This window comes from Ranitomeya imitator, chromosome 4 (genome assembly GCF_032444005.1).
Source record: "Ranitomeya imitator isolate aRanImi1 chromosome 4, aRanImi1.pri, whole genome shotgun sequence".
In the NCBI taxonomy this organism is placed as follows: Eukaryota; Metazoa; Chordata; class Amphibia; order Anura; family Dendrobatidae; genus Ranitomeya; species Ranitomeya imitator.
This window is the reverse complement of record NC_091285.1, coordinates 507,876,635-507,892,813: the sequence shown is the minus strand read 5'-3', so window position 1 is coordinate 507,892,813 and position 16,179 is coordinate 507,876,635. Positions and strand designations below refer to the sequence as shown.

Sequence of the window (16,179 nt, the reverse complement as noted above, 5' to 3'; positions counted from 1 at the left end):
ATGGAACGATGTATGGTCGGCATGAGCGCTTCGTGCCGCCGCTGAAGCGAAGCGGATGGTACGCTGTTGCGGCTGGTGGGCTAGAGCGTGTCAGATGGAACGATGTATGGTCGGCATGAGCGCTTCGTGCCGCCGCTGAAGCGAAGTGGATGGTACGCTGTTGTGGCTAGGGCGTGGCAGATGGAACGATGTATGGTCAGCATGAGCGCTTTGTGCCGCCGCTGTAGTAAAGCGGGTGGTACGCTGTTGTGGCTTATGGTGGGCTAGGGCGTGGCAGATGGAACGATGTATGGTCGGCATGAGCGCTTCGTGCCGCCGCTGAAGCGAAGAGGATGGTACGCTGTTGTGGCTAGGGCGTGGCAGATGGAACGATGTATGGTCAGCATGAGCGCTTTGTGCCGCCGCTGTAGTGAAGCGGGTGGTACGCTGTTGTGGCTTATGGTGGGCTAGGGCGTGGCAGATGGAACGATGTATGGTCGGCATGAGCGCTTTGTGCCGCCGCTAAAGCAAAGCAGATGGTACACTGTTGTGGCTGGTGGTCTACAGCGTGGCAGATGGAACGATGTATGGGGCGTGGAGGATGGAACACTGACTGCTGTTTTTGGTGTGGCGTTTGCACCTCTGTGAACCTTTTTTTTTTTTTTTTTAATTTTTGTTTTTGTCCCCCTATCTCGCTGTTGCTGTTTTAAAGTACTCTTTGTCAAACGCCTAACTTTTTTTTTGCTATTTTTCAGATGTCTAATCGCGTGGAGTTTATCCGTGATTTCATAGAGATCTACCAGTCTTTTCCCTGCCTCTGGAAGATTAAATCTCCAGAGTATTGCAACAGGGAAAAGAGGAAAGAGGGATATTCGAAGCTCATTGAATTTTACCATCTCCATGCACCTGAAGAGCAAGCCAACGAAGCGGTTATTAAGAAGAAAATTCAGGTGCTGCGCACGGTGTGGAGGAAGGAGCTTAATAAGGTCCTGCACACTTCTAAGTTCGGGGCTTCAACGGAAGAGGTGTACGTGCCCAAGCTCTGGTACTTTGAGCATCTGAATTTTCTTAGGGACCAAGAGGTGCCAAGGACATTGACGTGTTTTCGCTCGTTGGCACCTGTGGAACAGACTTTATCAGAGAACCTCATCGAGCAGGACTCTCCAGGGCAACAAGTAAGTACCTCTTTGCACCACAGGTTCACCAATGTGTCCTATAATTAGATATAATTTCTCAGCATTTTCTGTTTTATACTTCTGATTATACCATCAATTTGAAGTTATAACATTTTCCTGTACACCAAAGTAACCCTGTCTCAGTAAAGTATTATATGGCGACCTTCATAAGTATTACATGGCGACCTTCATAACCCATACCATCTAAACTAATTGAAAATAGTATCACTTCCAGCTGCAGATAAGTATTCTTGGTGAGACTATTTCGACCATAAAATGATAATCAGGTTCCCCTAGTAGTCAGAACAGTGGAGTGCAAAGTAATAAATAAATGGGAATGTTACATAATAATACTAATATAATAATATATTACAACATTTTCGCATGTATACGAATATATAGTTTGAATGCAGTTGGGTTGGTTAAACTTTCTTTTTTCGGGTTAATAACTTCATTTTTTAATTCTCCCCAGCAGGACAGTGCACAGGACAGTACACAGGACAGTGCACAGGACTGCTCGACGAGTCAAATTGTGGAGGCTGCACCTGCCCGGACTCAATGGAGGCAAGGTTCAAGGAAGCGTAAAGCCACCTCTGACGTCTCCCTTGAACTTTTGACCCTGGCCAAACAGGCGTTAACTAACAATGTCAGCCCTGCCTTGCAGGGGTTTGGACACTACATAGTAGACAAACTGTCTAAAATGGATGAGAGGCAAAGAACACTAACGGAGCGTCTAATTTTGGATGCTGTAAATAAGGGTTTGGATAGCACTTTGGATGAGCACACACGCTTGGTTTGTTCCCGGCCAGTGGAGCGGCCAGAGTCGTCATATTTTAATGGTTGGTCACAGACACCAATACGACACAATGTCCCCGTTTCCCACTTCGGCCCGCCACCCCTTAACTCCTACATGCCCATTCCTTCTCACATGGCTTTGCCCATCAGGCACCAAAATTTTAGAAATGATGATTCGGCATATCACAAATTGTGATACTTTGCATTTTTACTGTAATGTAATTTTTTTGTCTTGTAAATATAGTGTGTTTTTTTTAAACCTTTTTCTTGAACTTCAATTTCGACAGCTTGATTGGTGGGTCTCGAGAACAGAGACAAAATGGGTCCACAGCACAGTATGAGGGCAGAAATTAACTTAACAAAGAAATGTACTTTTCAAAACAAAACATTGAAAATGGAATAAAAGTATATATATATTTTTTTACTTTACAACAAAAACTTTACAAACAGAAAATAGTTTTTATTTTTGCCCTGCCTCCAACAGTTGGCACATGTCCCTAAGCTTCTGCAACTCCCCCATTGCCACATTCTGCTGGTCCTGAATCTGCGCCAGAGTGTCTAACAGCCTTTCAATTCCCACTTTTACATCCTCCATGGTCACACTGCCGGCTGCTGTTGGTCAAAAAGCATAACATCAATAACACACTAGGGGGGCGTACCTGCCACCAAATCCAAATCACATTATTGTGGGAACCTACTAGGATGTTGAGGCATTGACACGGAGGGCCCTTCTGGTTCTGAGGCAGTGTGGGATGCCTCGTGGTGGTGGCGGCGCTGTGTCTTTGCCTCTTTGAAGGTAAGAAAACAAAAGTTCTGTCAGCATATATGGCAACAGTGACTGCGGGGGGGGGGGTACCTGCAACCAAAACCAAATCACATTATTGTGGGAACCTACTAGGATGTTGAGGCATTGACACGGAGGGCACTTCTGGATCTGAGGCAGTGTGGGATGCCACGTGGCAGCCATAGCAAAAGAGTTTGCAAAACGCATCCTGAAGTGCCTCCATTTTGTGCATCCGCTTGCCAGATGCACAAGATGGCTGCCAGAGATGTTTTATACATCTTTTTACCTACTACATAGATAAGCATTGCTGCATTGCCATACAGTATACACAGAAGAAACAAAGAACAACTCAAAGATGTCATACCGGGACGTTGTTAGGCGGTGCCTTACAGCATTTTTTCAGCTAAAATGGTGGCGAGACAATGATCTGCTGCTCTGGGGCAGACCGAGCACCGCTTTTTAGTGGGCAAAATGGATGCCCTGGACTGCGAGGGCCTGGAGACTGGACCTGCACCCATGAACCTCCACAAGCAGGAGGTGCTGCGCCGCATTGGGCACATGATAGTAACATAGTAACATAGTTAGTAAGGCCGAAAAAAGACATTTGTCCATCCAGTTCAGCCTATATTCCATCATAATAAATCCCCAGATCTACGTCCTTCTACAGAACCTAATAATTGTATGATACAATATTGTTCTGCTCCAGGAAGACATCCAGGCCTCTCTTGAACCCCTCGACTGAGTTCGCCATCACCACCTCCTCAGGCAAGCAATTCCAGATTCTCACTGCCCTAACAGTAAAGAATCCTCTTCTATGTTGGTGGAAAAACCTTCTCTCCTCCAGACGCAAAGAATGCCCTCTTGTGCCCGTCACCTTCCTTGGTATAAACAGATCCTCAGCGAGATATTTGTATTGTCCCCTTATATACTTATACATGGTTATTAGATCGCCCCTCAGTCGTCTTTTTTCTAGTCTAAATAATCCTAATTTCACTAATCTATCTGGGTATTGTAGTTCTCCCATCCCCTTTATTAATTTTGTTGCCCTCCTTTGTACTCTCTCTAGTTCCATTATATCCTTCCTGAGCACCGGTGCCCAAAACTGGACACAGTACTCCATGTGCGGTCTAACTAGGGATTTGTACAGAGGCAGTATAATGCTCTCATCATGTGTATCCAGACCTCTCTTAATGCACCCCATGATCCTGTTTGCCTTGGCAGCTGCTGCCTGGCACTGGCTGCTCCAGGTAAGTTTATCATTAACTAGGATCCCCAAGTCCTTCTCCCTGTCAGATTTACCCAGTGGTTTCCCATTCAGTGTGTAATGGTGATATTGATTCCTTCTTCCCATGTGTATAACCTTACATTTATCATTGTTAAACCTCATCTGCCACCTTTCAGCCCAAGTTTCCAACTTATCCAGATCCATCTGTAGCAGAATACTATCTTCTCTTGTATTAACTGCTTTACATAGTTTTGTATCATCTGCAAATATCGATATTTTACTGTGTAAACCTTCTACCAGATCATTAATGAATATGTTGAAGAGAACAGGTCCCAATACTGACCCCTGCGGTACCCCACTGGTCACAGCGACCCAGTTAGAGACTATACCATTTATAACCACCCTCTGCTTTCTATCACTAAGCCAGTTACTAACCCATTTACACACATTTTCCCCCAGACCAAGCATTCTCATTTTGTGTACCAACCTCTTGTGCGGCACGGTATCAAACGCTTTGGAAAAATCGAGATATACCACGTCCAATGACTCACCGTGGTCCAGCCTATAGCTTACCTCTTCATAAAAACTGATTAGATTGGTTTGACAGGAGCGATTTCTCATAAACCCATGCTGATATGGAGTTAAACAGTTATTCTCATTGAGATAATCCAGAATAACATCCCTCAGAAACCCTTCAAATATTTTACCAACAATAGAGGTTAGACTTACTGGCCTATAATTTCCAGGTTCACTTTTAGAGCCCTTTTTGAATATTGGCACCACATTTGCTATGCGCCAGTCCTGCGGAACAGACCCCGTCGCTATAGAGTCCCTAAAAATAAGAAATAATGGTTTATCTATTACATTACTTAGTTCTCTTAGTACTCGTGGGTGTATGCCATCCGGACCCGGAGATTTATCTATTTTAATCTTATTTAGCCGGTTTCGCACCTCTTCTTGGGTTAGATTTGTGACCCTTAATATAGGGTTTTCATTGTTTCTTGGGATTTCACCTAGCATTTCATTTTCCACCGTGAATACCGTGGAGAAGAAGTTGTTTAATATGTTAGCTTTTTCCTCGTCTTCTACAACCATTCTTTCCTCACTATTTTTTAAGGGGCCTACATTTTCAGTTTTTATTCTTTTACTATTGATATAGTTGAAGAACAGTTGGGGATTAGTTTTACTCTCCTTAGCAATGTGCTTCTCTGTTTCCTTTTTGGCAGCTTTAATTAGTTTTTTAGATAAAGTATTTTTCTCCCTATAGTTTTTTAGAGCTTCAATGGTGCCATCCTGCTTTAGTAGTGCAAATGCTTTCTTTTTACTGTTAATTGCCTGTCTTACTTCTTTGTTTAGCCACATTGGGTTTTTCCTATTTTTAGTCCTTTTATTCCCACAAGGTATAAACCGCTTACAGTACCTATTTAGGATGTTCTTAAACATTTTCCATTTATTATCTGTATTCTTATCTCTGAGGATATTGTCCCAGTCTACCAGATTAAGGGCATCTCTAAGCTGGTCAAACTTTGCCTTCCTAAAGTTCAGTGTTTTTGTGACTCCCTGACAAGTCCCCCTAGTGAAAGACAGGTGAAACTGTACAATATTGTGGTCGCTATTTCCTAGATGCCCGACCACCTGCAGATTTGTTGTTCTGTCAGGTCTATTAGATAGTATTAGGTCTAAAAGTGCTGCTCCTCTGGTTGGATTCTGCACCAATTGTGAAAGATAATTTTTCTTGGTTATTAGCAGAAACCTGTTGCCTTTATGGGTTTCACAGGTTTCTGTTTCCCAGTTAATATCCGGGTAGTTAAAGTCCCCCATAACCAGGACCTCATTATGGGTTGCAGCTTCATCTATCTGCTTTAGAAGTAGACTTTCCATGATTTCTGTTATATTTGGGGGTTTGTAACAGACCCCAATGAGAATTTTGTTACCATTATTCCCTCCATGAATTTCGACCCATATGGACTCGACATCCTCATTCCCTTCGATAATATCCTCCCTTAAAGTGGACTTTAGACAAGACTTTACATAGAGACAAACCCCTCCTCCTCTCCGATTTTTACGATCCTTTCTAAACAGACTGTAACCCTGTAAGTTAACTGCCCAGTCATAGCTTTCATCTAACCATGTCTCGGTTATTCCCACTATGTCAAAGTTACCTGTAGATATTTCTGCTTCTAGTTCTTCCATCTTGTTTGTCAGGCTTCTGGCGTTTGCGAGCATGCAGTTTAGAGGATTTTGTTTTGTTCCAATCTCCTTGCTGTGGATTGTTTTAGAAATGTTCTTACCTCCCTTCTGAGTATGTTTTCCTGGTTCTTCTTTGTTCGAGTCTAATGTTTTTCTTCCCGTCCCCTCTTCTTCTAGTTTAACGCCCTCCTGATGAGTGTAGCGAGACTTCTGGCGAATGTGTGTTTCCCAGGTTTGTTGAGGTGTAGTCCGTCTCTGGCGAGGAGTCCATCGTACAAGTAATTCACACCGTGGTCCAGGAATCCGAATCCTTGTTGTCTGCACCATCGTCTTAGCCAGTTGTTTGCATCAAGGATCCTGTTCCATCTCCTGGTGCCATTCCCGTCTACTGGAAGGATAGAAGATGTAGAGGAGGTTTGGCGTCTGGCCGCAGTGCGCTGCAGCTGTGGAACAAATGGGCTGACCTCCATTACAAAAACCCACAACTTCTGGCAGAGTTGCGTGCGGAGACATTCTGGGATATATCGTGGCGGCGGTGCTGTGTCTTTTGCTCTTTGAATGTTAATAAAAAAAAAAACAGTCAGCGTATGCCGTACGGATCCTTCGTGGACAGGCCAATAAAAAAGCCCTATAAAAGTCCCTGCAGCGTACCCCCCATTCACATTAAACACCCAATTAACCCCTCGGCGTACCATACTTTATGGTACCTGCGTACTCACCTCTGCGGATCTCGCGGCGAAGCTCCTGCAGGCGCACTGGGCATTTGGACTTGAGATCACCCCATTTTTTCACAATCTGGGCCTTGCTTCGGTTTATCCCAAACTGCTTCCTGAGGCCCTCAGACACCGCACGCACGACTTCCTCCTTGTGCTTTTTGCGGTGCAGCTCCAGCCCTGTGGTATCGTACTGCAGCTGATCCATTGTGCCAATCATAAACTTAAGCTCTGGGATGCCCATTGGTGGATCACGTCGACTGGCAGCCATTTTCAGGATGTCAGGGAACCAAAGCAAGCTAGCGCAGGAACGCACGTTCGTCATCACGCCATCATAGACCACGAGCGTACATTACGTGCCGCTCCGGCGTTATATAAACATCCTTTGAACGGCATTTACTATGTGCGTTCCTTCCGTGCCGCTCAGGCGTAATAAAATTTACATACGGACCGGCATAAACCGGCGTTCAGATTGTGTCGCTATGGCGAGTTGAAATAACCCCAAGGGTGGTTTGCACATTAAGGACTGGGCCAATTTTTATAATTCTGACCAAACAAGACACAAACAACTAAAAACGGGAACCCCGAAGGTGCATTACTAGAGCCGGCGGCACAACCGCGACGCAGAGTATACCAACGTCACAATCGTGACGCTGTCCATAAACGGCAACGCTATAGCGATGCGGATTGCGCGGCAGCACGGCTGAGTCAAGGTCCTCCTCTGGGCGTTGCCGTTCCGGGTCTTTCTAGCTAAAATGGCGGCGAGACAACGTTCTGCACCTCTGGGGCAGACAGAGCTCCGTTTTTTTGTGAGCAAGATGGATGCCCTAGATGATGAGGGTCTGGAGAGTCGCCCTGCCCACCCGAGCATCCTCAAGCGGGAGGTGCTGCGCCGCATTAGCATCATGATGGAGAGGAGGTTTGGCGTCCGCCGCAGTGTGCTGCAGCTGCGGAAGAAGTGGGCTGACCTCCGCCACAAAACACCACAAATTCTTGCTGAGTTGCGTGCGGAGACAAGGCGAGGCAAGTACTAGTATGGGGGGATTGGGAGATGCACGCTGTCAGGAGGGGGGGGGGATTGGCAGGCTCGCGCTCATGGTTGCCATCAAATTCATTGATAAACATGCCCCTTTTTTAAAATGGACTTATTGTCCGAGAGGAAAATGCGGTGTCCGTGACAAAAATGGTCAGGTAAGGGGTTCCAGAATCTCCACCATCATCTTTAAATTGTTTAGATGTCCGCAATTTTTTATCTAGATTGACCAAAAGTATTATAGGAGGAGGTTGGCAACACTGCCAACTGACAGGAGGGGGGAATCTGGAGACGCGTGCTGACGTGAGACGCTTCCTAGTGATGAAATAACACGTGTCCCAAGCCAGGCAGACCATTGAACACCAGAGCCCACAGACATGTCAGAGTATTGCATCACTGGGAAGTGTGATCTCTATTTTCAATGTATGGACGTACATCAAGGTGTCTCAAAATTTCAGTTACTCCTTGCCGCCGCCAATGGCCTAGGTTTTTTTTGTTTTTTTTAGTTTTGATCTGCAGCACTCTACATTTGTGTTTAAACATTGCGTTTCTTTACTTTATGTGTGGAGAGACTGCGCCGGCAACAGGTACCTGCCATTGCCAACAGCACCACATCTTCCGCCACCAGCGGCAGCCCACAGCCCGGGACGTCACGTAAGTTTACCATCATTCATTGCAATTTTTTTACTGCATACGGGACATAAGAGGGTAGCGGAAATATTGTATACATTACAGGCGCAGTAAGGACCAGGCGGCCTACCACACCTCCACCATCAGTTGCGACCAGGCGCCCTCGCACCCCTCCACACCTCCCTTCCGCCACTCATCTTCCTCCCTCGGGTCGGCGACCTTCTCCCCAAAAGCGACCATTCGTAAGTGACAAAAACAGCGAGCGCTTCCCAACGTCGTGTTCCATTGTTAACCAGATCTGTTATTATTTCCTTTTAGCTGCTGCAGCTGTGGCCAGATCAGGGGGCTGGCAAATAAGCAGCTCTGGTTCTGGCAATGAAGAACCGGCGTCCCTTCTCCGTAAGTATCCAGACAAAACGAGTGTTTATCGGCGGGATGTCACAATTGACAACTAAAACTTAAAAAAAAAAAAATTAAATTATCGCAGAGCTTGGAAGGGATGGAGCGCCATATGACTTTTCAATGCAAAATTGACCTATCGCTATGACGTACTATCAATGGGTATTAAGTCCCAGAACACCTTGACGGTATAGGACGTCATATGGGATTAAGGAGTTAACCACTTTATCTAAAATGAACAAACAAGAATAACGGGAGTAATACAATAAAATTTTATTACACAAAAGAGAGTTGCCTACTCAAACTATTACATTATGGAAACCAAAGCATAACATACATATTGTTGAGTTAACGCAAAACAAAATTTTTTTTTTTTATACGGCGTGATCCTGCCAGGGTACAGCTCCAGAACCATTAAAGTACAGACAGTATTTTTCTCTACAGTCCCTTGCATCGTCTGCCTGTTTGCCAGATCCCAGCGCTTGAAGAGCTGCTAAATTTTCTTCTTGTGTCCGCCATTTCCCGGGCACAATATCTCCGGTTCTTGGGTCCACAGAATCAATAAATGAAGGAGGAGAGTAGGAGCTGGTATTGTGACGTCTCAGGAAGTTATGGAGCACACAGCATGCCAAAACCACAAAGTCTATAGACGGCAGCTTCAAGTTGATAGCTGTGTGGAAAACTCTAAACCGATTCGCCATAATCCCAAAGGCATTTTCAACCACACGACGGGCCCTAGACAACCGGTAATTAAAGATTCTGCGCTCTGCTGTGAGTGTTCGCTGCGCAAATGGCTTCAGCAGATGTGGATGAAGAGGGAAAGCTTCATCTGCGATGAAAACAAAATTGAGGTTTCCTTTTGTGTCTTCATTTTGTGGCAACTGCAGTTGATTGTTCCTCAAGCCTTGTCCAAATGAAGTGTGTTCAAAAACACCACCATCGGAGACCCGACCATTCATGCCAACATCCACATCCACGAACTCATAGTTTGCATTGACAAGGGCCATGAGGATCACACTGAAATATCCTTTATAGTTGTAAAAAAAGGATCCAGAGTTGGCTGGTTGCGTGATGCGCACATGCTTTCCATCCAATGCGCCACCGCAGTTTGGAAACTGCCACAGCTGATCAAAATCGGAAGCAATCCTCTTTCAGTCTTCCGCCGTCTTGGGAAACTGCAAGATGAAAAGGAAACATGTACAAATTAGGAAACATATATTGTTGTGCACATACACTCTCATGTGGACATCCTAGAGTGATTGACGCGCAGTATGGAGTAGTAAAACAAAGTCAACAATCCTGATTATGCAGGCAGCCATTTTATCAGACTGCTTCACTGACTGAGAGGGGGTGCTAAACACTATATCGACATAATATAATCTATAAAATAACGCTAAGAGCAGCAAATAAAAGAACGGTGGCGCAGGATGGGAGCAGCACATATCAGAATGGAGGCACAAAATGGGAGCATCACATGTCAGAATGGAGGCGCAGGATGGGAGCAGCACATGTCAGAACAGGGGCACAGGATGGGAGCAGCACATGTCAGAACGGGGGCACAGGATGGGAGCATCACATGTCAGAATGGAGGCGCAGGATGGGAGCAGCACATGTCAGAACGGGGGCGCAGGATGGGAGCATCACATGTCAGAATGGAGGCGCAGGATGGGAGCAGCACATGTCAGAACGGGGGCGGAGGATGGGAGCAGCACATGATAGGATGGAGACCATATACCAATAGAAATGCTCGGCACCAGGGCGTAGAACGGGTTCAATAGTTAGTATAATATATCGACATAACATAACACAGCAGCAAAAAACAATAGTAGTAAATATACAGTCACCTCCATATAATGCCTTAAGCTCTGCACAATGACCTCGCATGTCTCCGGAATCATTACGCTCAGTAAAGGTCTGGAAACAGCAGCGGAAAACTGCAAATCCTGAAGAGACCTTCCTGTGGCCAGGAACCGCAGTGTCACCGCCAACCTTTCATCCACGGGCACGGCTGCACGCATCGGCGTATCACGCCTTTGTATGAGTGGCATAACAGCAGCAAGTATAATCTTGAAGGATTCCTCTGACATCCTAAGGTAGTTTCGGAAATCATGAGGGTTATTATCACGTAACTCTTATGAGACCCATGTGTGACAATGTAGATCTTTTCTGCAGCCAGCTCCGGGTCCACATGCGACGTTTTCGTTTAGGACGTCTCTCCTCTAGGAGACGCACTGCCTCAAACACCAGGGCAGCAGCAACGACGGACCTCTCACCGGAAGTGAGCATACTTCCTAAAAAGAAAACAAACGTACAATAAATACACGTGCTTACAAAACAATGTTTTGACCATTGATCTAAATAATATGGCGCAACCGGCATAAACGGGGCAGTCCACCATGCTACAGCTCGATCTGTAAAAGGATTAATTGGGCCACGCTACAGCTGTCTACCTGAGGTGCTCTGGCCTACCCTACTCTCCATAAGGAACAATCTTCCACGCTCCAGCGTTAAACAGGAGGTATCCTCGTTGAAGCGCAACATCTGCTACGCTGTAGCGTTGTACATGCCTCTTGCGGTAAAAGTCTGTAGTTTTAAGTCCAGGGAATCCAGGGAATTTAGGAGTTCTGTTTCAAGCACGTGCTCCAGAGAGAAAAGAATACAGCGCTCAACAGCTCCGGTTTTATCGGCCGGGAACAATAGTACTTCGTCTGTCGAATGAGCGCACAGTATTGTACCGCCCAATCAGCACACAGGAGGTGGAGACTTTGGCGCTCCTACGTAGCCAGCTCCTCCACCCATTACATCGTATACAATATCGTGCACACCTATGTTGCACGATGCGATCATGCCGCCACAGCGGGACACTTGACGACGAAAGAAAGTTTCAAACGATCTGCTACGACGTACGATTCTCAGCAGGGTCCCTGATCGCAGTAGCGTGTCAGACACTGCAAGATCGTAACTATATCGCTGGAATGTCACGAATCGTGCCGTCGTAGCGATCAAAATGCCACTGTGTGATGGTACCCTTAGGCCTTTTGTTGTTCCTTCAGTGGTTGAAGAGTCCAGCCAGACTTCTACATTCTTTTCTTCGTTGTCTTGTAATTGTGATTGAGATTGTTGTTGTTGCTTCATCTGGACTACTGGCATAATGTCATAGAACTTGGGTGTCACGAAGTTTTCATCAAACACTACATCTTTACTTATTGTGACCTTGTTTGTCTCTGGGTGTAAACTTCTATAACCTTTCTGGGTTTCACTGTAGCCTACCAGGATGCCTTCTTTGGCATGAGATTCCCACTTAGTTCGTTTTTCTTTGGGAACATGTGCAAATGCTTTACTTCCGAAAATCCTTATGTGTTGTAGTTTTGGTTTTGTACCATTCCATTGTTCAAATGGAGTTTTCTCTGTCGCTTTACTTGGTAGTCTGTTCTGAAGATAACAAGTAGTGTTGAGCGATACCGTCCGATACTTGAAAGTATCGGTATCGGATAGTATCGGCCGATACCCGAAAAATATCGGATATCGCCGATACCGATATCCGATACCAATACAAGTCAATGGGACATCAAGTATCGGAATGTATCCTCATGGATCCCAGGGTCTGAAGGAGAGGAAACTCTCCTTCAGGCCCTGGGATCCATATTAAAGTGTAAAATAAAGAATTAAAATAAAAAATATTGTTATATTCACCTCTCCGGCGGCCCCTGGTCATCAGCGGGAGGATCCGGCGTCCGGCACGGCTTCTTTCTTCAAAATGCGCGCCTTCAGGACCTGTGGAATGACGTCCCGGCTTCTGATTGGTCGCGTGCCGCCCATGTGACCGCCATGCGACCAATCAGAAGCCGCGACGTCATTCCTCAGGTCCTAAAAGGCGCTCATTCTAGGACTTTAGCTGAGGAATGACGTCGCGGCTTCTGATTGGTCGCGTAGCGGTCACATGGGCGGCACGCGACCAATCAGAAGCCGGGACGTCATACCACAGGTCCTGAAGGCGCGCATTTTGAAGAAAGAAGCCGTGCCGGACGCCGGATCCTCCCGCTGATGTCCAGGGGCCGCCGGAGAGGTGAATATAACATAGTAACATAGTAACATAGTTAGTAAGGCCGAAAAAAGACATTTGTCCATCCAGTTCAGCCTATATTCCATCATAATAAATACCCAGATCTACGTCCTTCTACAGAACCCAATAATTGCACGATACAACACTGTTCTGCTCCAGGAAGACATCCAGGCCTCTCTTGAACCCCTCGACTGAGTTCGCCATCACCACCTCCTCAGGCAAGCAATTCCAGATTCTCACTGCCCTAACAGTAAAGAATCCTCTTCTATGTTGGTGGAAAAACCTTCTCTCCTCCAGACGCAAAGAATGCCCCCTTGTGCCCGTCACCTTCCTTGGTATAAACAGATCCTCAGCGAGATATTTGTATTGTCCCCTTATATACTTATACATGGTTATTAGATCGCCCCTCAGTCGTCTTTTTTCTAGACTAAATAATCCTAATTTCGCTAATCTATCTGGGTATTGTAGTTCTCCCATCCCCTTTATTAATTTTGTTGCCCTCCTTTGTACTCTCTCTAGTTCCATTATATCCTTCCTGAGCACCGGTGCCCAAAACTGGACACAGTACTCCATGTGCGGTCTAACTAGGGATTTGTACAGAGGCAGTATAATGCTCTCATCATGTGTATCCAGACCTCTTTTAATGCACCCCATGATCCTGTTTGCCTTGGCAGCTGCTGCCTGGCACTGGCTGCTCCAGGTAAGTTTATCATTAACTAGGATCCCCAAGTCCTTCTCCCTGTCAGATTTACCCAGTGGTTTCCCGTTCAGTGTGTAATGGTGATATTGATTCCCTCTTCCCATGTGTATAACCTTACATTTATCATTGTTAAACCTCATCTGCCACCTTTCAGCCCAAGTTTCCAACTTATCCAGATCCATCTGTAGCAGAATACTATCTTCTCTTGTATTAACTGCTTTACATAGTTTTGTATCATCTGCAAATATCGATATTTTACTGTGTAAACCTTCTACCAGATCATTAATGAATATGTTGAAGAGAACAGGTCCCAATACTGACCCCTGCGGTACCCCACTGGTCACAGCGACCCAGTTAGAGACTATACCATTTATAACCACCCTCTGCTTTCTATCACTAAGCCAGTTACTAACCCATTTACACACATTTTCCCCCAGACCAAGCATTCTCATTTTGTGTACCAACCTCTTGTGCGGCACGGTATCAAACGCTTTGGAAAAATCGAGATATACCACGTCCAATGACTCACCGTGGTCCAGCCTATAGCTTACCTCTTCATAAAAACTGATTAGATTGGTTTGACAGGAGCGATTTCTCATAAACCCATGCTGATATGGAGTTAAACAGTTATTCTCATTGAGATAATCCAGAATAACATCCCTCAGAAACCCTTCAAATATTTTACCAACAATAGAGGTTAGACTTACTGGCCTATAATTTCCAGGTTCACTTTTAGAGCCCTTTTTGAATATTGGCACCACATTTGCTATGCGCCAGTCCTGCGGAACAGACCCTGTCGCTATAGAGTCACTAAAAATAAGAAATAATGGTTTATCTATAACATTACTTAGTTCTCTTAGTACTCGTGGGTGTATGCCATCCGGACCCGGAGATTTATCTATTTTAATCTTATTTAGCCGGTTTCGCACCTCTTCTTGGGTTAGATTGGTGACCCTTAATATAGGGTTTTCATTGTTTCTTGGGATTTCACCTAGCATTTCATTTTCCACCGTGAATACCGTGGAGAAGAAGGTGTTTAATATGTTAGCTTTTTCCTCGTCATCTACAACCATTCTTTCCTCACTATTTTTTAAGGGGCCTACATTTTCAGTTTTTATTCTTTTACTATTGATATAGTTGAAGAACAGTTTGGGATTAGTTTTACTCTCCTTAGCAATGTGCTTCTCTGTTTCCTTTTTGGCAGCTTTAATTAGTTTTTTAGATAAAGTATTTTTCTCCCTATAGTTTTTTAGAGCTTCAATGGTGCCATCCTGCTTTAGTAGTGCAAATGCTTTCTTTTTACTGTTAATTGCCTGTCTTACTTCTTTGTTTAGCCACATTGGGTTTTTCCTATTTCTAGTCCTTTTATTCCCACAAGGTATAAACCGCTTACACTGCCTATTTAGGATGTTCTTAAACATTTCCCATTTATTATCTGTATTCTCATTTCTGAGGATATTGTCCCAGTCTACCAGATTAAGGGCATCTCTAAGCTGTTCAAACTTTGCCTTCCTAAAGTTCAATGTTTTTGTGACTCCCTGACAAGTCCCCCTAGTGAAAGACAGGTGAAACTGCACAATATTGTGGTCGCTATTTCCTAAATGCCCAACCACCTGCAGATTTGTTATTCTGTCAGGTCTATTAGATAGTATTAGGTCTAAAAGTGCTGCTCCTCTGGTTGGATTCTGCACCAATTGTGAAAGATAATTTTTCTTGGTTATTAGCAGAAACCTGTTGCCTTTATGGGTTTCACAGGTTTCTGTTTCCCAGTTAATATCCGGGTAGTTAAAGTCCCCCATAACCAGGACCTCATTATGGGTTGCAGCTTCATCTATCTGCTTTAGGAGTAGACTTTCCATGCTTTCTGTTATATTTGGGGGTTTGTAACAGACCCCAATGAGAATTTTGTTACCATTTTTCCCTCCATGAATTTCAACCCATATGGACTCGACATCCTCATTCCCTTCGCTAATATCCTCCCTTAAAGTGGACTTTAGACAAGACTTTACATAGAGACAAACCCCTCCTCCTCTCCGATTTTTACGATCCTTTCTAAACAGACTGTAACCCTGTAAGTTAACTGCCCAGTCATAGCTTTCATCTAACCATGTCTCGGTTATTCCCACTATGTCAAAGTTACCTGTAGATATTTCTGCTTCTAGTTCTTCCATCTTGTTTGTCAGGCTTCTGGCGTTTGCGAGCATGCAGTTTAGAGGATTTTGTTTTGTTCCAATCTCCTCACTGTGGATTGTTTTAGAAATGTTCTTACCTCCCTTCTGAGTATGTTTTCCTGGGTCGTCTTTGTTCGAGTCTAATGTTTTTCTTCCTGTCCCCTCTTCTTCTAGTTTAACGCCCGCCTGATGAGTGTAGCGAGTCTTCTGGCGAATGTGTGTTTCCCAGGTTTGTTGAGGTGTAGTCCGTCTCTGGCGAGGAGTCCATCATACCAGTAATTCACACCGTGGTCCAGGAATCCAAATCCTTGTTGTCTGCACC

At 45.0% G+C, this 16,179-nt stretch overlaps 1 long non-coding RNA gene across 1 annotated transcript; it reads right to left on the bottom strand.

Annotated features, from left to right (window-relative positions):
- Positions 1 to 2,439: 2,439 nt before the first annotated feature.
- Positions 2,440 to 2,881, bottom strand: LOC138674224 (uncharacterized). The gene is made up of 3 exons (XR_011320538.1): positions 2,845 to 2,881; positions 2,648 to 2,737; positions 2,440 to 2,561 (listed from the first exon to the last, which is right to left on the bottom strand). It is a non-coding gene; the product is annotated as an uncharacterized lncRNA (long non-coding RNA).
- Positions 2,882 to 16,179: the final 13,298 nt, after the last annotated feature.